Below are 26,682 nucleotides of genomic sequence, written 5' to 3' on the forward strand. Positions count from 1 at the left end.
GGAACCCTAACTTTATGGAAAATCAAATAAGGTGGTCTTGAAGGGAGTGCCTGGAGCTCAGAAACCTGCCTTGCAGATGGTATAGCCACAAGAAAGACTGTTTTCCAAGAAAGAAATTTGAGATCTGACTTAGTGGAGGGCTCAAGGGGTAATCATACTAAACTCTGTAACACAACAGTGAGATCACAAGGTGGAATGGGATCCTTTATCACAGGTTTAAGTAAAAGGGTACCTTTAATGAATGCTTTACTTAACTTGGATAAAGCTAAAGGGGAAGCATTATCTTCAATGTGTAGTTAGAGATGGCTGCCAGCTGAACTTTGATAGTGGAGAAACTAGCACCACTTTGAAAAATCAAAGCAAGAAAATCTAAAACAGCAGGGACTGGAGCAGTGAAAGAATCCAACTCTCTCTGCTGTATCCAAAAGGAAAATATCTTCCACTTACCAAATCTTCCTCACAGAAGTTTTCTGGGATGAAAATAAAATTTGGTGAAAAGGAGAGAAAAGCCTGGAATGTCTAGCCATCACTGGAATTGGAGAAACCATGTGGTCAATCTGAGGCCTGCCATGTCTGGATGAGTCATCCCTGATGGATGTGACAGGAGGTCTGAACTGGGGTCCAGTGTCCAAGGGGGACATAGTACATGAGACCACAGGAAGGGGAACCACACTTGCCAAGGCCAGAAGGGGGCAATGAAGATTACCTTGCTCTTCAACTGGAGTGCTTTCTAAAGAAATGTGGGGATTAGAGGTAGGGGACGATAAGCATATAGAAGACCGGAGGTCCAAACATGGACTAGAGAATCTCTCAGTGACTGTCCCTAAGGGGGAATTAGGGCAAAGAACCTGCTGCACTTGTTGTCGAGGGAAGAGGCAAATAGGTTGTAGCAAGGTTGATCCCATTTTTGAAAGATCATATTTGCCACTGACTTATTGAGAGACCACTCAAGAAGCATCAGTATAGTCCTGATGAGCTTATCTGCTAAAACGTTTGATTTCCTTGGTATGTGCATTGCTATAAAAAAGTGGTTAGAGAAGACCACCCACTGCCAGACTTCTCCTCATTTGTTGATATACCAAACTACTGACATTGTCCGTTTGGATAGCAATTGCCCCAAGAGGAAGAGAGCTCTGAAAGGACTGCAGTGCTATCAGGACCACTCTCATCTACAAGTTGTTTAAATACAGTTTGGTCTCTTCTGGGGACCACGTGCCATGAACCCAAGAAATGCCCCCCCACTCCTCAACTGGGAGGCATCCATAGTTAAAGTGGCACTTGGGGGGGGATAAAAGGACATCCTTGACAAATTTTATCAGATTGAATCCATAATTAGAGAGTCCTTGCAGACTTGAGATAGTTTTATAGGATGTTGCAAAAGTTGTCAGAGAATGGACCATTGTACTGCTACAGATGCACATGTGAAGATGAGCAGTAGGTATCAGGGCAATTGCTGCAGCCATTGATTCTAGGGCAGTGAGAACCATTTTTTCTGGGGGAGAGGGGTGGGGAAGAATATATATGACAACCAAACTCAAGGCAAGAATTCTGTTTTGTGGTAAAAAGCTAGACAAGCCCCTATAAACTCCAAGACTTGAAATGGTTGAAAGTGGGACTTTGAAAGACTGATTGTGATCCCCAGGGACTGAGATAATCAGAGTAAGTAATCCCTGGATTTTACTAGAAGATGCCTGGTTGGTGCAGGAAGGAGCCAGTCATCTAAATAAGGAAATACTCTGAATCCATGCAGTATAAGATGAACTGCTACCACTGCCATGCATTTGGTGAGCACCAAGGGGGGTGGTTAGACTGAAGGGCAGGGCTCTGAATTGATAATGCTTAGCTCCCAGCTGGAAGAGTAGGTATCTTCAAGAGAGTCTGTTCATTTTGATGTGATAGTACGTGTCCTGAATTTCTACAGAGCACATCCAGTCATCCTTCCTTAACAGAGGAGGAATGGACAGAACCGTGACAATGCGGAACTTGGAGTTTTTGACAAACTGGTTCAGATAACCGAGATCCAGGACAGGTCTCAGGTCCTCTGTTTTCTTGAGCACTAAAAAGAACCTTGAGTAAAATCTGGATCCTCTTTGGTCTGGTGGGACCTCTTAGATGACGCTTTTGTCTAACAGCTTTTGAATCTACAGAGCTGCTAACTCCCACTGATTGGGTGGAACATTGGGGAGATGTTTTCTTTTTATTGAGGGAATTTGCAAAAAGGGAATGAAATATCCTCTGGATATGATTCTTTGCACCTACATATTTTTTGTGATGGGTGCCAAGGCTTTTGGGTGCAAAGACAAGTGTCCCCCAACTGTATCCAGAGAAGAAAAGTCGTGCAATCCTTCAGGAGTGCTTAAAGGATCTATTAGAACAGGAATCTCGATCGCCTTGGTTTTGCGGACCCCCTCTGCTGCATGGGCAGTGCATTCCATTATTATTTCCCCCCTGCAAGAAAACTCTCTGAGTCTTGAAAATGTCCTTGAAACTTCTGGAACCACATTTTCTTGCCACCGCATTGATTCCTAGAAAATGACCTCTGTGGAATAGCAAAGTGGATTTCCACATCAGACATGGTTTTATCATCCTACCCACTGTGGGAAACTGTCTCTTTAATGCTGGGCCCAAACAGAGAGGATTTGTCACAGGGAGCACTGATGAATGACACTTTGAAGGGCTCTGCAAAATCACACAATCATATCCAGGCATGTCTCCTGATGGCTATGCCTGAACCTGCGGCCCATGAAGAACCATCAGCTGCATGACAGAGTAGCCTCATGGATGCATTCAAAATACACTGAAGGGTGGCCAGTCCTGAAGAAAAAGCCTTCTCTTCCTCCATTGACATAGACTGAGGGGTAGAGTTAGAGAGTTCCTTAATGAAGTCCCTATGGAATCTAGTGAAATGTGCCAGATAGTTTAGTGACCATAAATCAAAGGTTGCTGAGGCATAAACTCCCTTCCTGTACCTGTCCAATGCCCTAGATTCTCTATTAGAGGATGGACAGAGGAGATCTGTTCAGCCAGGTCCTTTTTTTGGTGGCTGCTGCAACAACCATGGAATCTACATGGATTTCCTTACTCCAAAACTGTCTATCATTTGATGCTCCTGGGATTTTATCTGGACCCGTGCAATCAGTTCTATGGTATCAGTTTCCTTCCATGCCCAGTGGGAGACAAGATCTATAAGCTCATCCACAGGATGGGTACTGGGCCAGACCAGAAGGCTTCTAGGAACACAGATTCCTCCTGAGAAGGGGTTTCTGAGGATGAACCACTTTTTTTGGCTTAGGATTTCTAGAATGTCTCCAAAGGAGACATATTCTGGTGGAGATCATGAGGACCCTTCCCCTTTATCAAAATCAGTGTCTTTGGTAATGATTCCTGAGGGAATCTAAGTGCCTTCTTTTGCACAACCACTTTCAGGGGACCTCTTCAGTGGGTGCTTTGCAGAGGTATCAGAAGAGGTGAGGAGTTTCCCAACTGAAACTGTCTGTAAGCTCTTACAGGCTGTACCTGTGGAGTAGGATGAAGAAACTCAGAAAAAGGACCTGAAGGGTAACAGGGATTGGATCCAAACAGGAAAGAGGCAAAACAGCTCTCGGGTGGAAGGAAACCCTCTCCACCACCTCAAAAGTAGAAGGACCAGGAGAAGCCAAGGTCAATTTAACTGGAGCTGAAACTCTAGGATCAGACAAATCAGGGCCTTCCCAGATCCTCCACTCCAAGGGAGGAGTTTGAGCTGAGCTGCCCAGCACCAAGGGTCCAAGGGAAAGCAATGACCTCAAAATCTTTGGAGTTGAAGTCATCCCCTCTGATCTGACGCTGAGGCTTCAGCTCCAAGACACATCCTGTTCAAGGGGAATCAAAGCCGAACAGATCAGGGAAGTAGTTGGAGTCAAAGATGAAGGCATCTTCAGATTCTACACTTTTGGACTCTTGGAGATCTAGGATTTGAGGACTACAAAACAGAAAGTCAGATTGGAGAAGAAGAAATGTTGGTATGTGAGGGAGGGTTAAGGCTTACAGATCCAATGGGAGATGGAGATAGTAAGACCACCATCTGGATCTGTGTTCTGAAAATTTTCTCATCATTCTATCCACCTCTGCTTCTGAAGTACTTTGGCAGGACATGATCAAAAAGGAAGTGGAAAAGGTCAAGATAACTTTCTTGGTGTCTCCAGTAGGAAAGGAGACCTCAGCTTTGGGACACTGGCTCCAGAGAAAAGTGAGGGCTTCAGAGCCAAGGAGACTTGGAGGTTGAATGAGTTGGATTTGTAGTTTTCGTCTCTGAGTGTTTGGATATTTTAGCTAGAGGCTTCGATGTCAGAGCAGATTTGGAAGACCTGATAGGCGAACCCTTTCTATGCTCCCTGGGCTCCACAGATGTAGATTTCTGTGAGGGGGTTTGAGCACCTGAAGCTGAAACAGATGGAGGAGGTGCTGAAGCAGGGATAAGGCCCTTAAGCACTAATTTGTTGCTTTGGTCACTGATAGCTCTAGCATTAAACACAGAGCAAATTATACAAGAAGCATCTAAATGAGAAGGGCCTAAACAATAAACTCACTTCCTGCTGGCATCAGAGTTGGGTATCCTGTGCTCACAGGAAGTGCACTGTTTAAATCCAGTAGGCTTTTCAGCCATTATTATAAACTATGCCGAATGGCAAAAGCCAGTCAAGAGAGAAAAAAAAAAGAGAGATTTTTTTTAAGAAATGAAAGATAGAGGGAAAGAGAAAGTTATACCAACGATAGTAACAAGATTACCTTATAGAAAAGATAAAGAAAAATAGAAAAATACTAGTGATGGTAGATACCAAAGGATGGTAAAAGGCTATAAAAAGGATAATTAGCTTAGCAGGTAAAATGAGAATGGCTATAGAAGATATGTAAGAAAAAAAAGTTAAAGTTTTTAATCACTAAGCCAGAAAAAATAATTGCTTGAGCTGAGCTTGAGAGAATGCAATCCCGACTGAATCATTAGTTTCAAACAAGATCTGAGGTAATGCAGTAGTCAGGGGAATGATGGGTAAAGGGAGGAGCTTGAGAGCTAGATCCATGAATCAAGAGATAAGTAGCCGAGTCAGATTTGAGGGTCGGATCCAAGACCCATTCATTTAGGAACAAATGAAAATAACATTAGCTCTGTTGCCAAAGACAGAAGTGGAGATTCAGACTCTCTGGAAGGGAAAAGGGGCTGCCAGTGTGGGAGGGGTAGAAGATCCATTAAATAGGCATTCTGACTTGTTGGACTGTCCTGGGTTTTGTAGTGGTTCCTATATTCATTTTGGAACCCCCTTACAATTTCTTCTTAAACATTTGTTTACCAATATTTTACTCAGACTGTTTGTTTTGTTTCCTGCCAAAACTGGATGAGGGTTTAGAGAATTGCTTAGAAAATTTGGAAAAGAATGGCGGAAAAATTGATTCCCTGTATCAGCTTAACCCTGTCATCACACCTTTTGATAATCTCTGCAGAAAAGGAACCAAAAACTAAATCACTTTCCAAAGGAGAATTTCAAATCTTATTTTTCACATCTGGGAGGTTCTGAAAATGCAGCCAGGCAAACCTCCTCAAAAAAGCACCAGAGGCTATAGCCCTGGTTTAAGTATCAACAGAGTTATACACACACTTTAAACAATGAGTTGTAAAATGGAAGAAACTAAATTACTTAAAGCATATTTTTCCTCACTCAAAGAAACTACAGGGAAAACATTCCTCACATGAGCCTAAGAATTCAAAATTCTGAAATTCAAAGATGAAGATGCATGTATTTTTCCTCTTCTTATCAATTATTTTCCCATCCTTGTTAGAAAGTGCAGGATTGGAATTAACTGTTTAGCAGCAGAATTAATGAATGCTAAAGATGCTGGGTCAGGTTTGGAATGAGTGCATAAAAAAACTTAAAAATACTAAGGAACTTTATACTATCTATCTGCCTTTTTAGGGGCAACAGGTTAACTGTCAGGAAAAAGTACAGTTGTGTACACTTACCATAAATGTAGATGTTCGAGTGTATTCACTGTTGCAGTCATTACATTTGGGTTATCTGCCTGCAGGTAGCCCTCAGCTGGCCTGAATACCAGAGTCTTGGATTCCTGTGTCGGATGCTGTCTCTTCTTCCATGATGTCAGGTCGTCAGGGGTATAAAACATGCAGCCGAAGCCATTACATCAGTTTTTCTTGCCCCAGATGTCAGGTGCCCCCATAATGGGAAGCAATTATATGTTATGTTACACCTCCAACAAAAAGCAAATACACCAGAAAGCTCAAATACACCAAACAAGAAGGAAAGGTAGAGCCAAGAGAAGTCAGGGGGCTGGAGGGAGGGTAACCAGGACTGCAACAGTGAATACACTCGAACATCTACATTTATGGTAAGTATACATACATGTACTATGTTCTTCATGTTTCAATGTTGCAGTCATTACATTTGGGTTGATTCTGAAAGCTAAGGAAGGGAGGAGGAAGTTAGAGAGCATTAGGACCAGCTATTAAGCCCTGCAATACTGCAGTGGCAAAACCAGCTCTGGATTTAGAAAAAACAGGCATGTGGTAATACTTGGTGAAGGTATGTATAAAGCTCCAGGAAGCAGCTACTTGGATGTCCCTGGTAGGGACTCCTCTGAGGAAGGCTGTAGAGGTAGATGCAGCCCTGGTGGAATGTGATCTTATCCCCTGCGGGGTAGGTTTTCCATGGTGCTTATAGCAGAAATTAATGCAATGGGCTCTCCTTTTAGAAATGGTTTGTTTTGAAATGGCCTTCCCCTCTGCCCCTGCAGCAAAGCCAACTAGCAGCTGTTCAGATTTTCTGAGAAGCTTAGTCCTGTCCAAATAAAATCTAAGTTGTCTGTGCACATCCAAAGAGTGCAGTATTCATTCACCTTTGTTTTGTGGATTCAGGAAAAAGATAGGCAAATGAATGGACTGATTTAGGGCCACACTAGACACCACCTTGGACATAAAGGAAGGATTGGTCCTGAGGGAAACCCTGTCTGCATGGAAGATAATGAAGGGCTCCACTGCCATGATGGTCTGTAATTCAAACACTCTTCTTGCTGAAGTGATGGCTAAAAGGAAAGCTGTTTTCCAAGAAAGGAATTTCAACTCTGCAGTTGCAGCTGGTTCAAATGGAGGGAGGGTGAGCTTTTCCAATACAAAGCTAAGGTCCAGGCTGGAGTAGGGGCTCGCCTGGGGGGGGGGTCTTACATTTTTGGCCCCTCTAAGGAATTGCTTTAGCAGGGGGTGAGAGAAGAGGAGTGGTTCAGTATTATAATGTGCTGAAATGGCAGAGGCATGAATTTTAATTGACGAGAAGGATAGGCCCTTGTGATGCATTTCTGTTAAGTACTGAAGAATATGAGGTAAGGTGGGCACTGTTGTGCCCATCCCCTGAGTCTGGCATCAGGAACAGTATCTTTTCCACTTTTCAGCATAAGATTTTCTAGTACTAAGCCTTCTTGCTTCCAGAATGACATCTAGCACCTGCTTACTGAGGGATGCTATTGGAGAGCTCAAGGAATTAGCCAGGGTGCAAGGTTCAGGGTTTGAAGCTGAGGGTGCAGAATCTGGCCCACCTGCTGGGACAGCAGGGAAGGTGCCTGAGGTAGGTGCCATGGCTCCAGCAGTATCATACTGTGCAAGAGGGGGTACCAATGCTGGTGTGGCCAGTCTGGTGCAATCAATATTGTCCTTGGCTTGTCCTGTTTGATCTTTGGCAAAACCTTCAAGAGGAGAGGCAGAGGGGGAAAGACATAAACTGAGAGGCTTTCCCCGGTGAAGGACAAAGCATCCACTTTCCAAGCTTGACTGTGGGGAGTCCTTGTGCAGAAGTTGTCCAATTGGTAGTTCTGAAAGGAGGCAAACAGGTCTATCTCTGGAGTTCCCCATTTGTTCTTCAAGAGATTAAATATTTTTGGTTCCAGTCTCAGTTCGTGTGGGTCCACGAGATTTCTGCTTAGGTCATCTGCCAGTGAATTTAGCTTGCCTGGCAGGAATTGAGCTTGTAGGTGCACTTGGTAGCTCAAGGCTGTATTCCACAGAGCCATGGCTAGTCTGCAGAGAGGGTACGAGTGGGTTCCCCATGCTTGTTTATGTACCACATAACTGTGGTGTTGTCTGTCTTTACCAATAATTGTCCTGGAAGGATGTGGTCTTTGAAGGCTGTCAGGGAAATCTGTACACCTAACATTTCTTTTTGGTTGATATGCAGGTGCATCTGACTCGGGTTCCATTTGCCCTGAATGCACTGCCCTGCCAAGTGAGCCCCCCAAGCATAGTCTAATGCGTCTGTTGTTATGCTTTGGGCGGCAGGGGGTAGAGTAAAAGGGAGCCACTTGTTGTGGTAGCAGGCCTCTGCCCACCAAAGGAACTTTGTATTTATACAAGGAATGATAGGAATCATTGATTCCAGGTCCTGAGAATGTTGACACCATAGGCTTTTTAGAAACCATTGTAATTTCCTCATATGTAGTCTTGCATATGGAATTAGTAGAATGCAAGAGACCATGAACCCCAGGGCTTGCAGAATTTTCCTTGCAGATAGCTGGGTCTTTGTGGCCAGTAGTTTGAAGTAGGCTGTCAAATAAACTTGTTTCTCTGGAGTGAGGAAAGCCATCTGGGAAGTTGTATTCAAGCTTGCTCCCAGGAATACAATCTGTTGCCAGGGTACTAGGTGAGATTTCTTTTCGTTTTTGGTGTACCCTAATGAGGTTAGAAGCTTCATTACGAATGCCAGATGTTTTAATAGCAAGTCCTGGCTTTCTGCCTGAATCAGACAATCGTCTAGGTATGGGTATATTTGAATATTTCTCTGCCTGCAAAATGCAATGGCTGGAGCTAGACACTTTTTGAATACCCTGGACAAAGTAGATAAGCCAAAGGGAAGTGCAGAGAACTGATAGTGCATGGAGCCTGCCCAGAAACGTAGGTATTTTCTGCAAGATTCCCTTACTGGAATGTGCAGGTAAGCTTCCTTTAAGTCTAAGGTTGCCAACCAGGCATCTTTGCCTAGCATAAGAAGCAGCTGTTGAAGTGTTAGCATTTTGAATTTTGGGATTACCAAAAAGGTGTTTAGAACAGAGGTCCAGGACAGGACACCAGGAGCTGTCTTTTCTGGGTACCAGGAAAAGTCTTGAATAAAAATCTTGTCCCCTTTCTTCTGCTGGGACAGGTTGAATAGCCCTGATACTTAGAAGAGTGAGAACCTGCTGTTGAGCCTCTGCCCACTGATTTTGGGGTAGGTCTGGCCAACCGTTAGGGGATGGTAGGGTGTGGAAGTGAAATCTGTATCCTTGGAAAACTATATTTAAAACCCATTTGTCCTGGGTAATGAGTTCCCAGTTTTTTGCATGCAGGGCGAGCTTTCCTCCTAAGGGAGCAGGCAGTTGAGCAGGGTTCGGAAGGGTTAAGGTTAAGTCATTGTGACACTTTTCCATAGAGGGGTGTCTTATTACTTCCAGCTTTGGATGTGGGAGTCCCCCTCTGCTTAGGCCTGTGAGTAGCCTGAGACTGTAACCTAGGTGGTCTGCTGTCCCTGGGTTTGGACTGAGAAGGCCTGGAGGAGACTGCAAGGACCAATTCTTTGAAGGTCAATGCCTACTAAATCTGGGAGGCTATACTTGCAGGAAATCTTTAACAGTTTGCATAGATTTAGTTTTTTCCACCATCTTTTTTAGGACTTCTGCTTTATTGCCAAACAGGTGGTCTTGGTTTAAAGGAGCATCCAGTAATTTAGCTTTAACATGATCTAGCAAGTTTTGCTCCTTAAGCCAAGCATACCTTCTAAGTACAGACCCAGTGACAGCAGCCCTGTAAGATGCTTCTAGAGAATCAAAACCACACTGCAAAGTATGTTTACCAACTTGTTCAGCAGAATGCATTAAATCCTGTAATTCTTTGTGTTCAGCACAGTCAGGAATCAACATCATTTTCTGTTTAAGTAGTCCTATAATATGCTGCTGGTACTTTAACATATGAAACTGGCAATTTAAAGCCCTAATGGCCAAAGTAGCAGAAGTGTATACCTTCTTACCCCATCTGTCCAAGGCTCTAGAATCTCTATCAGAAGGGGTAGGATTTTTGGCAGCAGTAGCCTTAATGCCCTTTGGACCTTGGGAAATGGTCTCTGGATCCGCAGTAGGATTCTTGAAGAGGAACTTGTGAGAGTCAGCACTTTGTAATACCTGTCAGGTTTTCTGGGAGCTGGAGGTAAAGTGTCTGGGGACAGGCTAGATTCCAAGAAAGCATCATCTACAATGTCCAGAACAGGGGGGATAGCTAAAGGCCTGTGTTGAGGAAGGAGTAAGAATTCCCTAAGCCTCTTTTTCGAGTCAGAGTAATCCTGGCTTTCCCAGTGAAAATGCTCCATAAGAGTGTGCAAGGTTTCACCAAAAGAAAAATCATCTGGAGGGGAAGCAGAGGGAATGGAATCCTCTGCATCAGAATCCTCACAGGTAGATAAGGGCAAATCCTGGTATTCAGAAGAAACAGAAATATCAGAATCCTGATCAGAAGAATCAGAAGGAAAATCAGTTCTGGGTCTCTTAGAGGGGGAAGGCTAGCTTCCCCTGATTAAAGTAATAAGGTCTTCAGCCATTCTAAGCATTTGTTTTTTAGGCATATGGGCTTGACCATGTGGTTTGGACGTCGGTTTTCTAGGCGTGGGTTGAGTTTTTGCAGGCCTGAATACACCCTCAGAAGCCAGTGCCTGCACAGCGGCTCTGGACCCATCCAAGGTACAGACATCCGCAGGTTCCACAGTCGAGGAAGCATCTCGCGGCATACCGGACTCCGAATGGGTCTCAGTAGAGGCCTGCGAATCTGAAGTAGCGGGTATCAGGGGCTGCGAAAGCACCTCACTGAGTACCGGCGGACTGGCAACTAACTTAAAGGCAGCTTTGGACCTATGCGGTCTGTCTCTGTCTTTATCCTTATGTTTTTTCGGAATATCGGTAGTCAGATGGCTTACCAAAGCCATTTCTGGATAGTTATACAGAGTACCAAAATAATTTGCTGCAAAAATAGACCGATGATGAATAGTTAGGGGGTTGAATAAGGCACAAAACCGACAGCTAGGGATGTCGTGGTCTGGGCCTAAGAAAGGAATGCAGTACGAATGAAAATCTTTATAAGGTATTTGCTTTCCACAGGTAAGACAATTGTTAACTTTTACTGACATCGGTTAAGACCAAGAAAAAGGATCCCCAACGGGGTACTTAGCTTTTTTGAAGACTTCGGTTCTGAAACTCAAAAACGAAAATTTCAGGAGTCGGCCAACCGGCACTTGCGAACTGCTTCTGCTTCGGGCACCGCGCGGCAAGAAAGACTGATGTAATGGCACCGGCTGCATGTTTTATACCCCTGACGACCTGATGTCATGAAAGAAGAGAAAGCATCCATCCAGGTATCCAAGACTCTGATATTCAGGCTGGCTGAGGGCTACCTGCAGGCAGATAACCCAAATGTAATGACTGCAACAGTGAAACACGAAGAACATCTGCAGGCGGTGGCACACACATCTTTCAAAACTGAATGCAGTGGAGGAATGGGGGAAGGTTCTAGAAATTTCATCTCTAACAGTTCATAGTATTTAACGAGGGACTGAGAAAACTCAGTGTTCTCCAATGGAAAACACTGAACCCTTCTGGGAATAGTCACACAAAAAGAGACCCCCCCCCCCCACCAGGAGAATCAGGTACTGTGCTCTCTGCTGAGTTTGAATCAGAAATCTGAGAAGAAAATCCTGTACTTGTACCTTCATTCTGTTGGCCAGACTCAGAAGACATCCCTTTTTTTCCCACCAGAAACCATCTTATAAGAAGGATCAATAGCCTGAATTAGACCCTGAGCCAGATCAAGTAAACTACTCCTGTCTACAGAAATTTGAGGAGGAGTAGATAAATCTTTAGTTTTCTGTTTCTTTTTAAAAGGAAAAATGGAGCCAACAGTGTTGTTAATGGCTGCAACAACTTCCTCAGGGTTGGGCACTACATTCTGACTAAACAGGGAAGCCTTCCCTGTTCCCTCTTTTAGGACTGACAAGAGTGTCTCTCCCTTGCCCCCTGAGGGAATCTCAAATACAGCACAGGACATGGCTAACCCCTGGTCCATTGTGGCTGTACATGTGACACCAGAAGGATCGGTGGTAAAAGGTCTGAGGAAAGTACAGTTACGTATGTTCCTCTCACCTGTAACAGTAGGTGTTTGTTGAACACACCGCCTTACTGGCATACAGATAGCAATGCTGCTACCCTCCCACTGGCAGTCAGTCAAAGCTCAGGACTCCTTCCACTGCCTGTCTGTGATAGTGAAGAACTGATCACCTGGCAAGACAAGGACAGCCCTTTACACTCACAGACATAACCTTCTCAGGCTTCTAGGGTCCAACTAGAGGAGCTGATAGAAACATAAGCCTTGTGAACATCTACTGTTCCAAACACAAAAGCACATACACACAACAAAAAACTTTGCTGAACCAAAACACAACAGCAACTCAAACAGCCAACTATGTACACCAACAAAAGGGGGATGGTACAGCCAGTAAGACAATGTGCTCTATGAGACTCTACTGCTACAGTTAAGTGGAACTTACACAATTGTACTGTGCCTGATGAACATAGTACACAACTGTACTATGTTCATCAAGCACACTGTATTCCTGGTATATTGGTAGATTCCCAAAGCTTAACCAACCTACAAGGAGGAAGAATAAGGGTCCAAGAGTCCCTGGAAAACAGTCATTGTGAAGCCTGCACTGAATCTAAAAAAGTATCCAGTTTGAGCTACTTAGTGAAGGAAATGACTAAGGACCAAGTTGCTGCCTCTAGAATGTTTCTGTAGTCCACTCCTTTCCAAAATGTCACTGAAGAGGAAAATGCTCTGTTGAAAAAATGCCTTTACCATGTTTGAATTTGCGTTGCCATTGTGGGTGTAACAAAAAATATTACCAGAGGACAATCCACATGTAATGAATTGCTTAGGGACAGGTTGACCTTTCTTCATCACAGAAAAGGAAATAAAAAAGTATTTTGGCTTTCCTAAAGGGCTTTGTTCTATCAAGGTGGAACCTGAGCTGCTGATGCACATCCAAGGAATGAAGAATCATCACTCCCTAATTACAGAGTTCTGGACAGAATCCAGAGAGAAGAACAGACTGACTGGAAGTGAATTCTTAAACCACTTACAGCATTAAGGAAGGACTAGTGCATAACATAACTCTAGAGCTTAAGGAAATCAGGTAAGGATGTCCCACCAAGAGAGCTGCAACTCAGAAACTAGCCTTGAAAATGTTAGAGCAATAAGCAAAAAAAGAAGTTATGTACTCACCATAATGTTCCATGTTTGTTGTCCATCTCGCCTTTATTCTTGCTGGTTGGGTTCAGAACCGCACATCGGTACCAAGTTGACCTTTACTAAAGCTCGACAGCTTCCACTGGCTCGAGGCTATACCCTATCCCATCATGCCTACGGAATATTACCCAGATCTTGTTTGCAATAACTATGCAGAGTAACAGCTATATACATACATACAAAAAACATCTATAACACATGTGATCCTTTGGACTAAGGAAGAGAAACACAGCAGATGATTTTCACATTCAATCAAAAAAAACCTCTCGATCCTCCAGGAGCGAAGGTGGGAGAAGGAGGGTGGGATGCAAGAATGAAGGCGAGATGGACAATAAACATGGAAAATTATGGTGAGTACATGACTTCTTCTTTATGTTATGTTGTCCTATCTCGACTTCATTCTTGCTGGTTGGGACAGCGTCCCTAGCACCTTCCTTCTTGGGTGGCTCAAGGGAAGATACTCTTCAGAACAGTGGATCCAAAGGAAGCCCGTTCCAGGAGGCCACGTCTGCTTTGTAATGAGCAATAAATGTATGAGGTTTAAACCATGTCGCTGCAGCACAAATTGAATCCATAGGTAGCCTAGCCTGAAAAGCAGTCGAGGTTGTAATAGCTCTTGTTGAGTGACCCTTAATTTTACCAGGTAGTTGTCTACTTTGAGAAGTGTATGAATAGGTAATAGTATCTGAAGCCATTTTGACAGAGTGACCTTTGATATTGAAGCACCCTTCTTTTTATCTGAGAAGGATACAAATAATTGAAAAGTTTTCCTGATTTCCTTTGTTCTGTGCATATCCGATTGATAAAGTTTATATTCTGCCCTGTTGCTATAGTTCGGGAAAACTACAGGTAGATCAATAATAGATTGATTCAAGTTAGTCTCAGAACAAACTTTGGGTAGAAAGGATGGATTAGTTCTAAGGGAGACTTTATCTTTATGGAAAACTAAATAAGGAGGGTGTATGGATAATGCTTGAAGTTCTGACACCCTCCTAGCTGATGTGATGGCCACCAAAAAGGCTGTCTTTCAAGTCAGGAACTTTAGATGACAAGAAGAAGCTGGTTCATATGGTGGTAGGATTAAGTGGATAATACTAGGTAGAGGTCCCAAGGAGCTGGTGGTTACTTGATTGGAGGCCTTAGCAAAAAGGCACCTCTCAGAAAGGCCTTGCACAGTCTGTGAGACATTATTTTCAATACCATATCTCCTATGTGATAGCTGGATATGGCGGCTAGTTGAACTCATATGGTAGCTTCTGCTTCCTCTTCATTAAAAAGTTCTGCCAAAAGGTCTAAGATGGATGTTACTGAGGCTGTGAAAGGATCAATATGATTGATAGAAGCCTAATGAGAAAATCTTTTCCACTTGCTAGCATAAAGTTTCCTACTTGTGGTCTTATGGGATGAAACCAGAATGGGTTTCACAGCAGGGCATATATGTGGGAGCCTGGCTAAGACTGGAAGTGGAGCAGCCAAGCTGTCAATCTGAGGGTTTGAATCAAGGGATGGAGCGTTCCCGATGGATGCGTTAGGAGGTCTGGTACTGGGTCCAGAATCCATGGCTCCTGTTGTAGAAGGGGCCAAAGGAAGGGGAACCAAATCTGACGAGGCCAGAACGGGGGTATGAGTATTAACCTGCTTCTCAACAAAGGGCTGTCTGGAGAACTTTAGGGATCAACGGGAATGGAGGAAAGGTATAAAGAAGACCCGAAGGCCAATCATGTACAAGTGCATCCCTTGGTGACTCCCCCAGAGGGGGGATCAGGGCAAAATAGCTGCTGCATTTGGCATTCATGGAAGTGGCAAAAAGGTTGCCGTAAGGCTGGCCCAACTTGTGAAAGATTTATTCTGCAATTTCCTGTTTTAGAGACCACTTGTGAGGCATTAGAATAGCTCTGCTTAGCTTGCCCGCTATTATATTGATTTCCCAGGTATATGCATTGCTATCAGAAAGCATTGGGAAGAGACTGCCCATTGCCATACTCTTTGAGCCTCTCGACACAAAGGGTAAGGTCTGGTTCCACCTTGTTTGTTTATATACCACACGACCAACATATTGTCCATCTGAATTGCAATCGTTCCTAGTGGAAGGGAGTTCTGGAATGCATGCAATGCCAAGAGCACCGCTCTCATCTTTAGGACCCTGATTTCCAAGTGGTATTTGTATTCCTGCCAAGTTCCTTGGACTGTCTTTCCCAGATAATGCCCCCCACCCTATCTGGCAAGTGTCCGTGGTCATTGTAGCTACTGGTTGTGGAAGAGTGAATGGTCTGCCTAGAGTTACCTGGGTGGATTTAAGTCACCAACTGAGGTCCCACTTGCAGGAATCTGTGATGATGATCTTGTGGGACATAGGCAACTCCTGCATGGACCACTGAGCAAAAAGGAACCACTGGAGTACTCTCATGTGTAGACATGCAAGAGGTACCAGAGTTATCGCTGCCACCATGGTACCCAGAACCTTCAGGGCAATCTTTGTCTGTACTTTCTTTTTTGCAAGCAGATTGGACACTTGATGATGCAGTGTTTGTAGCCCGTCTTGAGGAAGTTTTTCTACCACGTCTTTTGTATTTAAGTCTGCTCCAATGAATGTAATAGGTTGTGATGGCAACAATGTAGATTTTTTGAAGTTTATGGTGATACCCATCTGTGAACACAGGTGAATAGTGGTGTCTCTTGCTTTGATTAGTAAATGCTCAGTGGTGGCAGTTAGGAGCCAGTCATCCAGGTACAGACACAGTCAGAATCCTAGACGTCTCAAGTGAGCCATGACCACTACCATGCATTTGGTGAACACTCAGGGGGCTGTAGTGAGACCAAAGGGCAGGGCTCGAAATTAATAGTGACTGGCCCTCAGCCAAAAGTGTAGGTGACTCCTGGATCACCTGTCCATTTTTATATGGTAGTATGCATCCTGGAGATCTATCAAGCACATCCAATTGTCTTTTCCCAAAAGAAGTATTGACTGCAGTGTCACCATCCAGAACTTTGATTTTTTTACAGACTTGTTCAGCCTGCTGAGATCCAAAATGGGCCACCAGTCCCCTGTCTTTTTTTGGAACTAAAAAGAATCTCGAGTAAGTCCCAGATCCAATTTGATCTGCGGTGATGTTTTGGACGACTCTTTCTTAGCAACCTTTGAATTTCTATGGTTGCCTGATCCCTCTGCTGGGTGCAACATCTGTGATTGATATTTTTTCTAAGGGCAGGAAAGAGAAAGGAATGTTGTAGCCTCCGGATATTATCATCTGTACCCATTTGTCTTGTGTAATATTTAACCAGGCATTTTGGTACAGTGACAATCAACCCCGACTGCCTCCAGAGGTGGACAGGCAGACCTCCTTTCAGGAGCGCTGGAAGGGCCTACCAGAGAACTTATCTCTGTCACCCTGGTTTTGCGGACCCCCTCTGATACGAGGTCAGTGTCTTCCATTATTGCTTCCCCCTCTGCCCCTGGGGGAAGAGTCACCACGTGCATCTGGGAAAACTCTTTGGGACTTATGGAACCACATCTTTCCTCCCTTCTGACCTTTGGGATAAGGCCTGGTAGGGAGGGAAAAACATACTCCCACGGCAGAAAGAATTTTACCCTCCTGCTCGCATATGATCAGAGTTTCTTTCACCTTTGGGCTGAACAAAGATGAGCCATCGAAAGGGGTGTTGATAAAGAAAGACTTGAAGGGCTCTGTGAACTCACAGAGGCACATCCAGGAGTGCCTCCTTAAGGGAGATTCCTGTACCCGCCACCCCACTTGTTCCATCGGCCGCATAAGATATAAGCCACATGGAAGAGCTAACTACAGAGTTTAAGGTAGCAAGCTGAATGGTCACCTTGTCTGAAGCCCCAGCAGCTGTAGAACCTTGGAGGCTATCACCTAACTCCTTCAGGAGATCCCTCTGAAGTCTAGTGAAATGAGTCAAGTAGTTCAGCGAACTGAGTGTAAAGGTTGCTGATGAGAACATATGCTTTTCATATCTGTCCATTGTGCAAGACTCTATTTGGTGGATGGACAGATGTGCAAGTCTCAGACAATTCCTTTTTGGTGGCTGCCGCCACCAACATAGCATCTACTGGGACACCTTTGGACAAAAATTCCCTATCAGAGGGAGCAGTAATGAACTTGTTGGGCCTCCTCGGAACAGGGTCCACAGATTCTGGAGAGCCCCATGCCTTTCGACTGACTTCGTTAAGGAGCTGGTCGAAAGGCGGTGTCACCCAAGAGGTGGTGGGGTGAGACCCAAAAGCCTCCAGGTACACGGACTCATTCTCAGAAGGGTTGATGGGTGTCCAGCCACCTCCCTGTTTAAGGATGTCTAGGATGTCTGTAAACGAGACATCCTCAGAGGGTGACCATGGGGACCCTTCTGAATCATCCAGGTCAGTGTCTGAAGTGACAAACTCCTCAGGGGAGTCTAGATGTTTCCTCTTACATGTTCCCTTCCAAGGAACCTCTTCAGAAGGATACTCTGGAGAGGTTTCGGAAGAGACGGTTTTGCCCACTGGGATGTCCTGGGACTTTGGGTCTCTACGCCTGGGGGGGGTGGGGGGGTGGTAGAGAGATAGACTTTGGCACTTTTGGGGGAAGAGAACTTGGATCAGAGAGTGGAGCTGACTGGGGTGACAGCATACTCCTTATGACCTTGAAGGCACCATGATCCCATTCTGAGGGAGCCCCCAGCTCTGAAGAACCAGGAGACTGCCCCCGAATCAAGGACATGGGCTCCGAGGCTAATGTAGGAACCGAGCTGACCCGCACTGATGCCCTGAGTGGTAGATTTGGATTAGACAGCTGTCCAGCCCTCCTCTCCATACCCGACAGGGGACCATCGGCCCCTAGACTCCTCACCCAAGGATGGCACAGAGGAAGTTGGAGCAGAAATCGGGACTAAAAATCCTGGATCAGGTCTTGGTCCCACGGGTTCCACTACTATCAAATCCAAGCCCTCTGGCTCTGAAGCCACAACTTGTGTTGGAGAAGGAATTGTCATGGGGGTGGTGATGGTTGTCAGAGCCGACTCCAGTCTGGGAGGGCTCGACAGGATCTTGGCCAGTGCCGATGTCTGTAGTAGTCTCTTAACCACCTGCTCCACGTCGTCATTGGACAGGCTCCTGGAAGACAGAGAGGATCTAGTTGACTGCAGAATGGGTGAATGTAGTACTGACAAGACTATTTCTAATATAGGAGACCGTCTCCGACAACAACTCTCTATTGGTTCTGAAAAGGTCAGTGGAGCCAAAGAGACACATTTCTCAGGCTTGAAAGCCTTTGTGTCCTTGTCTGATTCGTCTGCCTGCTCCTTCGCCGGTTCAGATGCTGGCGCTGAGGAAGAAGCTCTTTTTGAAGATTTGTCTGACACTGGTGATTTAGAAGAAGAACTCTGTTTTCATTCAACAGCCTCAGAAAAAGGGGCTTTGAGAAGACCCATCACAATGAGCTTATTTTTTCTCTCCTGTAAAACTCTAGAGCTAAACCCATGACAAATAGCACAGGATTCCTGTAGGTGGACAGCACCCAAACAGTATACATAGCTGGTGTGTCCATCTGTTAAAGACATTTTCTGGGTTCATTGGTCACACTTCTTGAATCCAGAAGGCTTCTGTTCTTTACCATCCTTAGACATGACTGTAAGTTTTTCAAACTACGACAAAAACAAGTTGTACAGAACACAACAAAGTCTTAACTATAACAAGATCCAACTTACACTAAAGAACAAACCAAGCTTTTTTTTTTTTGAAATAACAAGGAACCAAAAGGAACACATACATTCCAAAGACATGCATCTGGAGCATTTCTCCCCGGGCCTCCGCTGAAAACAGGCTCTGTGGAACCTAGTCGGACTTTCCCGGTCAACAAATGTTAAATAAATAAATAAAAATAAATAAAAAAACACACACCACAACTGTAGAAAGGGGAACCAGAGGAGAAGTCTCTAACTTAAACGACAATCTCCTCTGGTAAGAGGAGAAGTCTCTAACTTAAACGACAACTCCCAATAAGAGGAATAGGATGAAAAAGGGAAAGCCCTCTAACTGAAATTGGCTAACTCAAGGAATCTTCTAACTTAAACGAACTCCTTGTCAAATTAGAGAAAGAAATTAAAACCATAAAATTCACACAAGCTCTCTGATAGAAAGGGAGTTTGGGCATGAGATAGGGTAGGAGAACACCCTAATGAAAGATGACGGCCAGCAACACAGAAAGCACAGCAAATCGAGCAAATTTGACAAATAAAAGTACACTAAATTTTCTTAAACAGTAAAAAAAGACAATTACTGATCAGAAACAAAGAAACTTTTCTACTTAGCCTGGAGCCTAGTAGGAAGCTACCTGATCTAGTTTAGCGGCAAATGAGATATGGGTAATATTCCCTAGGCATAATGGGCTAGGGTATAGTCTCGAGCCAGTGGAAGCTCTCGAGCTTTAGTAAAGTCCGAGTCGGAACTGATGCTCGGTTCTGAACCCAACCAGCAAGAATGAAGGCGAGATAGGACAACATAACATTGTTTTTTTCCATGTTAAACATTTGAGATCAGAGTGAGCTGCTGGTTTGAAAGGTGATCAGGTCAATTTTTTCAAGAATGTATTTAATATCTCATAAAGGAGAAATCTGCTTGCAAGGAGTTCTTATAAGCAATACTCCCTACATAAACTATTTTACTGAAAGAGAAGTAGGGAGATTGGTAGAGGGATATACAGAGACAGACACTTACAACCACCTTAATAGATGCACACAAAAAGCCATTTTGAAGTAGTTCACACAAAGACCAGAAAGATTTTAACCACAATGGACCCAGTTTCCATGTATGCACCACCGAGAAAACCACATCCATTTGAAAACATAAGATTTTCTAGTAGCAGGTTTTCTGGCCTCCTTTGATGCCTGCTACACAGTCTCAAGAAACAAGTGCCTAACTGGTATCAAGACTGAATCATCCAGGCTGCCAAGTGAAATTTCTCCAAATCAGGGTGCATCCATCACCCCTGAGACTTTGTGAGCAATCCAGATTGTGAGGAAGTCTGTGCTAATTGTTCTTGGCCGATACCAATAAAAGGGATAACCAGTACTGGGTCTATATCAGGATGTCGAACATTGAAAAGAGCGAATGCTCTTACATCGAACCCTGATAACCAAAACTACAGAATGCCGAACGGCTGGAACAGTGATTTTTTTTTCCCAGGGAAAAAAAATTGCTGGGCCATTGCTGGGACTTTGCCATTTCCTCCACTGTGGTGTGATCTCAGAGTTGGTATATTTAAGTAGGGGGGTGTGAGGGGCACAGCCCCCAACTTTATTTCGTCTGTGGATTTGTTTTTTTGTTTTTTTTTTTGAGCAGCAATTATTTTCCATTTCCTCCACTGTGGTGCGATCTCGGAGTTGGTATATTTAAGTAGGGGGTGTGAGGGGCACAGCCCCCCACTTTATTTCATCTGTGGATTTTTTTTTTGTTTTTTTTGAGCAGCGATTATTTTCCCTGGGAAAAAAATTGCTGTTCCGTATGTTTGACATTGTGTGGTTTCAGTTATTAGAAGTCAATGTAAGAGCACTCGCTCTTTTCAACATTCGACTATCTAATACAGACCTCCAAGGCTGCCTAGACTAATAAGGAGTTACAAGAATGAACTTGGGCATTTCTTGCTGAACCTTCAGAACTGCCTAGAGAATCAGTGGAAAGGGTAGAATACATACAAAAACATTCACATCAGGGGAAATCAGACTGCATTTGTCCCCCAACATAGCTGCAAAGATGTCTGAAAGAAGTCCTTCAGCTGTCTGTTTTTAAAGGAGGTGAACAGATCTATCTGAGGTGCTCCCCATGTCTGAACTAGATCTGGTAACACCACTGATTTGTGCTTGGTGTGGATCTGCCCATGATCTGCTTAGTCTATCTGCCATAATGTTTTGCTTTTACGGGATATATGCTGTCTGAAGAGTCAGTGATATTGAGAAGCCAACTCTCAGGCCATCAGTGCCAACCAGCACAAAGGGTTATGACACTTACCCTTTGTCTATTTTGGTACCGCATCACTGTAGCAATGTCTGCAACCACCAGTAGAAGACCCAACATCCATAGCTGGGAATGGACCTTCAAGGTGTGAATCACTGCCACTGTTCCTTGCTATGTGCTTCCATGTCCTTGTGTCCTCAAATGACTAGCACTTGCCATTGACACAGCTCCCAATGCAAATTTAGATGAATCTGTCTGTACAGATTACACTGGCACCGGAGGGGAGAAAGGAAGTCCTGGATTGATACTTAACTGTGATTTCCACCACTGTAAATAGAAGTTATGTACTCACCATAACTTTCCATGTGAGTTATCCATCTCGCCTTCATTCTTTACTTGTGGGTTCGGAACCGATCCTTGGTTCTGACTCGGTCATTTACTAAAGCTCGAGGCCTTCAACTGGCTTGTGGCTTACTCCCTATCCCATGATGCCTTAGGGCTTTCCCCAAATTTTGTTTGCTGATACTCCAATCATATTTATAGAAAAAAGACAGTGAGGAGACCTTTCATAGCTATATAAGCTAGGAAGAGGGTCAGGTACCACCTTGACCAACTGGAGACCTCTTCATCCTCCAGAATCCATAAGGATGGGGGTAGGATGGTGGGACATAAGAATGAAGATGGACAACTCACATGGAACGTTATAGTAAGTACATAACTTCTTCTTTACCTTTATTCTTTACTTGTGGGACAGCGTCCCTAGCACCATCTTTCTTGGGTGGCTCATGGGAGAATATTCTTCTGAACAGTGGACCCAAAAGACGTCCTGTCCCTGGAGGCCAAATCAACTTTGTAATGAGTGATAAAGGTATGAGGTGTAGTCCACATTACTGCTCTGCAAATGGTATCAATTGGCAGTTTCGCATGGAAAGCAAAAGAGGTTGAGATAGCTCTTGTGGAATGAGGTTTTACTTTGTCTGGGAGTTGTTTATCTACTGACTGATACGTATAAGAGATGCAATCTAATAACCACCTGGACAGGGTGGTTTTTGCTACTGAGTGTCCTTTTTTGCAATCTGAAAAGGATACAAACAACTGATCAATTTTTCTGAAATCTTTTTTTCTGTGTAGATAGAAACGTAGTTGTGTATGTACATCAAGATGGTGTAACATGTATTCTGCCTTACTGCCATACTTGGAGAAGAAAACTGGTAGAGCTATGGATTGATTTAGATTTGATTCTGAACATGCTTTTGGCAGAACAGATGGATTTGTGCGAAGTGAAACTCTGTCATTGTGAAAAATCATATATGGAGTTTTAATGGATAGCACTTGTAGCTCCAAAACCCTCCTGGCTTAGGTGATAGCCACTTAGAAAATTGTTTTCCACATTAAGAACTTTAATTGACAGGATGATGCAGGTTCAAAGGTGGAAAAATGATCTGTGATTGCACAAAGTTTAGGTTCCATGGAAGTATAGGGTGTTTGATAGGTGGCCTTAGTAGGTTAGTGTGTGCCCCTCAAAAATGCTTTACACAATCTATGGGTCATAACATTAGATCCCTCTTGTCCTGAATGAAAATTAGAAATGACTGCTAGCTGTACTCAAATAGTAGCTGCAGCTGCTCCTTCATTGAAGAGTTTTGCTAAAAATTCCAATATAGAAGGTACAGATGCAGAGAACAGGTCAATATGTCTCTCCTTTGACCATAAGGAAAACTTTTTCCATTTGCTGAGATACAATATTCTCGTAGATGCTTTGTGAAAAGCAAACAGGATATGCTGTACCGAAGAAGATAGATTAGGCAGCCTGGCTATGTTTGGAACTGGAGCAGCCAAGCTGTCAATTTGAGGGTTAGTAGGGACGGATGGAGTATTCCTGAAGGATGAGTCAGTAGATCTGGAACTGGGTCCAGAATCCAAGGCTCCTCCTGAAGATGGGGCCGTAAGAAGGTGAACATTCTGGGGGCTGTAGTGAGGCCAAATGGCAGAGCTCGAAATTGATAGTGACTAGCTCCCAGCCAAAAGTGCAGGTGACTCTTGGATGGCTTGTCCATCTTTATGTGTTGGTACACATCCTGGAGGTCTATAGAGTTGTCTTTTCCCAAAAAGGGAAATATCGAGTCCAGTGTCACCATCTGAAACTTTGTCTTTTCTACAAATTTGTTTAGTCTGCTGTGATACAATATGGGTCTCCAGTCCCCTGTTTTTTGGAACAAGAACCTTGAGTAAGTTTCGGATCCTGTTTGGTCTGCGGGGACAGGCTGGATGACTCTTTTCTCTAGCAACATTTGAATTTCCATGGTTGTCTATTCCCTGTGACTGGTGGAATGTCTGGGATATTTTTTTATGAGTGGAATGGGAATGGAAAAGGGTATAGAGTAACTTCTGGATATAATGCTTTGTACCCATTTGTCCTTTGTTATTTTTAGCCAGGCGCTTGGGTACAAAGATAGCCATCCCCCGACTTCCTCCAGAGTAGGACAGATGGGCCACCTTTCAGGAGTGCTGGAAGGGCTTGCCAAACAAAGATTCTCTGTTGCCCTGGTTTTGCGGAGCCCCCACACCATCATGTGGTCAGCGTCTTCCATTATTGCTTCCCCCTCTGCCCCTGGGGGATGGCTCACCATGTGTGCCCTGAAAAGCTCTCTGGGATTTTCAGAACCACATCTTTCCCCCCTTTTGACCTTTGGGATAAGGTCTGGAAGGGATGGAAAAATGGACCCCAACAGCAGAGAGAGTCTTTCCTTTCCGCTCACATCTGTTGGACCCCAACAGCAGAGAGAGTCTTTCCTTCCTGCTCACATCTGATTAGTGTCTGTTTCACTTTTGCCCTGAACAAAGATGAGCTATTGAAGGGACATTAACAAAGGTTGACTTGAAGGGTTCCGCAAAATTGCACAAGCGCATACAAGAATGTCTCCTAAGGGCAATTCCTGAACCTGCTGACCCACTCGCTCTATCGGCTGCATAAGAGACCAGCCTCATGGATGAGTTAACCACTGAATTTAGGGGAAAGCTGTGAGGACACCTTGTCTGATACCCCTGCAGCTACCGAACCCTGGAGAGTATCTCCAAGCTCCTTGAGGAGATCTCTCTGTACTCTGGTGAAATCTGTGAGATAATTCAGGGATTTCACAGTAATGGTCGCTGAGGAAAACATGCTATTTCCGTATCTGTCCATTGTACAGGACTCTTTGTTCAGAGGATGGACAGATGTGGAAGTTTCAGATAACTCCTTTTTTGTGGCCGCCACCACCATAGCATCTACCAGGACACACTTACTGAAAAAGGACTTGTCGTCTGGGGAAGTAATAGACTTAGCTGGCCTCTGGGGAACAGGTTCCACTGTATCTGGAGACTCCCACGCCTTTCAACAAACTAAATTTATAAGCTCGTCGAAAGGCGGAGACACCCAAGTGGCTGAAGGTCAAGACCCAAAGGTCTTCAGGTATACAGACTCCTCATCAGTAGGGTTGATGGGGTTCCAGCCACCTTTTTGTTTAAGGATCTCTAGGATGTCTGCGAAGGAGACATCCTCTGAGGGCGACCTTGGGGACCCTTCTGACTCCTCAAGGTCTGTATCTGATGTGACTGACTCCTCCGGGGACTCTAAATGCTTCCTCTTACACAATCTCTTTCAAGGGACCTCTTCAGAAGGGCATTCTGGGGAGGTTTCGGAAGAGATGGGCTCACCCATTGGGGGATGCTGAGGCCTTGGGGCTCCATGCCTGTGTGGGATCTGTTGCGCTGAGACTGACACTGCTGCTTTTTGGGGACGAATGACAGAGCCTGAAGGTGGAGCTGCTTGTGTGGACAGCACTCTCCTCATCTCCTTGAAAGCCCTGCTCCATGATCCGAGGAAACCTCCGGCTCTGAAGAACCAGCAGGCTCCCCCAGAATCATGGCGGTTAGCTCCAAAGCTGATATAGTAGCCGAGCTCACCCATGCTGAGGCTCTGAGTGGTAAAGTTGGATCTGACGACAGTCCAATCCGACTATCCTCCTAGACCCAAAGGGAGAGCATCGGCTCCTAGACCCCTCGGGCTCAGACAGCACCAAGGTAGTCAGAGCAGAAGTTGGAGCCATAGATCCAGGGGCTGGTCATGGCTCCGATGGTTCCACTACTACTAGGTTCAAGTCTCCCATCTCTGAGGCCTCTTGGGTCAAGGGAGGAATCGACAGTGAAGGGATTAGTCTACTCTGTTTCGAAGCCCTCTGAGTCAGTTCTGCCAATAATTTAGCATGTGCCGGTGTGCTCAGTAGCCTCTGCACCATGTGATCCACATCCTCATCAGACAAGGTTCTGGAGGACGAAAAGGAGGGGGCAGGAGAGTACGATTTTTGTAGCAAAGGCAATCTAAGTGTCGGAGACACCGGTTCCAAAACTGGGGACCATCTCCGACTGTGTACTACCAATGGCTCCGTAACAGTTGGGGCCGAGGTAGAAGTTCTGTCAGATCCAAAGGCCTTCGAGTCTGACGATTTTCTTGGCACTTTTTGCGAAGGTCCAGAAAGGTCCGAAGAGGATGATGACGACCTTTTTGTTGATTTACCAGGCTTTGATGCAGGATAAGAACTTTTTGGTGGTATGGACTGCCCTGCTTCCAGAGCCTCAGAAAAGGACGTTTTCAAAAGTCCTTTAAAAATCAGTTTATTCTTTCTTCCCATGAGCACTCGAGCTGAAGGAGTGACACATGGCACAGGACTCCTGCAACTGTACTGCACCAAGGCAGTAAACACATTCAGAGTGATTATCTGTAATGGACATTTTCTGTGAGCATTTTATACATTTTTTATAACTCAAAGGTTTTGCCTCCTTAGTTTGTTTAGACATCCTTAAAGAGTATAAAATAGAAGTTATGTTCTTACCATAACGTTCCATGTTAGTTGTCTTCTTCTCGCCTTCTTCTTGCTGGATGGGTTCGGAGCCGACCTGCCCGACTCGCCACTCTAAAAGCTCGAGAGTTGGTTCCACCGGCTCGAGGCTCCCCTTATATCCCACAATGCTAGGCGAGAGTTACCTCAGATCTCGTTTGTAAGCTAACCCAGCTTATATCAATAACAGTATAACTGTAAACAGAATCCACCTCTAACAGCAGGAAGAAAAGGGGTGACCTACATCCTGAAACAAGAAATATGCATAATAGCAAATGACTAAGAAAGAGGTGGTAGAAAGGGAGGTCACGATCACAACTCCTCTAGGTCTGTCCAGGCCAGGGGAAGGAGGGGACAAGAAGAAGGCGAGAAGAAGACAACTAACATGGAGCGTTATGGTAAGAACATAACTTCTATATGTTAAGTTGTCTATCTCGCCTTCATTCTTGCTGGATGGGACCGGCCCCTAGCACCTTGTCCCGGTGGCCTAACGGAACAGACTCCTG

The sequence above is a fragment of the Protopterus annectens genome, chromosome 9.part0 (assembly GCF_019279795.1).
Source record: "Protopterus annectens isolate FY-2018-M chromosome 9.part0, PAN1.0, whole genome shotgun sequence".
NCBI lineage: Eukaryota > Metazoa > Chordata > Ceratodontiformes > Protopteridae > Protopterus > Protopterus annectens.